The sequence below is a fragment of the Canis lupus genome, chromosome 17 (assembly GCF_003254725.2).
Source record: "Canis lupus dingo isolate Sandy chromosome 17, ASM325472v2, whole genome shotgun sequence".
Taxonomy (NCBI): Eukaryota; Metazoa; Chordata; class Mammalia; order Carnivora; family Canidae; genus Canis; species Canis lupus.
The window spans coordinates 61,955,627-61,957,937 of record NC_064259.1 but is presented as its reverse complement, the minus strand read 5'-3'; positions in this window follow the sequence as shown (position 1 = coordinate 61,957,937).

The window sequence follows — 2,311 nt, the reverse complement described above, 5'->3', positions numbered from 1 at the left end:
TCGAAACTTCTTCTTGTGATTTAGTTCCAATTTCAAGGCAGTAGGGTCTGAGAATATGCAGGGGACAATCCCAATCTTTTGGTATAGGTTCAGACCTGATTTGTGACACAATATGTGGTCTATTCTGGAGTAAGTTCCATGTGCACTTGAGAAGAATATGTATTAAACTCAACAGCAAAGAAACAATCAATCATGAAATGGGCAAAAGACATAAACAGACATTTCACCAAAGAAGACATACACATGGCCAACAAGCACATGAGAAATTGCTCCACATCCCTTGCTATCAGGGAAATACAAATCAAAACCACAATGAGATCCCACCTCACACCAATGAGAATGGTGAAATTTAACAAGACAGGAAACCACAAATGTTGGAGAGGATGTGGAGAAAGGGGAGCCCTCTTGCCCTGTTGGTGGGAATGCAAACTGATACAGCCACTCCGGAAAACAGTGTGGAGTTTCCTCAAAGAGTTAAAAATAGATATACCCTATAACCCTGCAATTGCAATAGTGGGTATTTACCACAAAGTTACTGATGTAGTGAAATGCCAGGATACCTGCACCCCAATGTTTAATGTTTATAGCAGCAATGTCCAAAATAGCCAAACTGTGGAAGGAGCCTTGATGTCCATCGAGAGATAAATAATAAACAAGATACAGTCTATATATACAATGGAATATTATTCCGCCATTAGAAAGGATGAACACCCTCCATTTGCTTCAATGTAGATGGCACTGGAGGGTATTTTGTCAATCAGAGAAGGACAATCATCATATGGTTTCACTTATACAGGGAATATAAGAAATAGTGAAAGGGATTATAAGGGAAAGGAGGGGAACTGAGTGGGAAAAATTAAAGAGATAGGCAAACCATGAGACACTCCTAACTCTGTAAAAAAAACAAAGGGTTGTGGAAGGCGAGGTGGGCGGGGGGATGGGCTAACTGGGTGATGGGTTGAGGGTGCACTTGATGGTATGAGCACTGGGTATTGTGCTATATTTTGGCAAATTAAATTTAAATTTAAAAAATTATGAATAAAAAATGCCCAAACCATGTTTACCGAGAGAAAAAAAAAGAAATTTAACATTGAGCTACCCCATGACTCAGCAATTGCACTTCTGGGTATTTACAACAAAGATAAAGATGTAGTAAAAGAAAGGGGCATCTATACCACAGGGTTTATAGCAGTAATGTCCACAGTAGCTAAACTATGGAAAGAGCTGAGATATCCTCAACAGATGAATGGATAAAGAAGATTTAATATATGCATACAATGGACTACTGCACAGTCATTAAAAAAAAGAAGTCTTGCCATATACAATGACATGGTTGGAACTAGATGGTACTATGCTAAGTGAAATAAATCAGAGAAAGACAGTTATCATATGATCTCACTCATATGTGGAATATAAGAAACAAAACAGTGGATTATAGGGGAAAGGAGGACAAAATAAAACAAAATGAAATCAGAGAAGGAGACAAACCATAAGAGACTCAATCATAGGAAATAAACTAAGGGTTGCTGGATGGGAGGTGGGGAGGGGATGGGGTAATTGGGTGATGGGCATTAAGCAGGGCATGTGATGTAATGAGCATTTGGTATTACATAAGACTGATGAATCTCTGAACTCTACTTCTGAAACCAATAATACATTATGTTAATTAATTTAATTTAAATAAAAATTTAAAAATAAATATCAAATAAAGGAAAAAAATGTAATGAAAACACAGCATATTAAGATTTGGTATATAGAAAACTAATTATAAACTAGGTGATGGGCACTAAGGAGGGCACTTGATGGGATGGGCACTGCATGTTATGTTGGCAAATTGAATTTAAATAAAATATTTTTTAAAAAAGAAAACTAATTATAGATCACTGACTGAGCATCTTAAAGCTACAACAAAAAGAAACAAAACCGTTTCTACTAACAGTAGAAAATACAAACTATAATATATTTATGCACTGGTAAATGAAATGGCAATGAAAAATAGGAAGGTACTGCTCAAAGTGATGTAGAAAATGGTGGAGTTTGGAGCCAATGGCCAAGAAAGAATTCTTGAGACATATTTGATGCAAAAAGGTGGTTTTATTAAAGCACAGGAACAGGACAGGACAGGGCAGAAAGAGTTGCACTGGGGTTGTGACTAGTAACTGATTATATACTTTCAAGTTGGGAGGTTAGGGATACTGCAAGTCTCTAAGGAATTTTGGAAGTAAGTTTTCCAGGAGCTTTAGGAGGATAGCTATTATTAGGAAAAGGTCATTCACTGCTCTCTAATAAAACTCTTGTCATGAGACCCTTC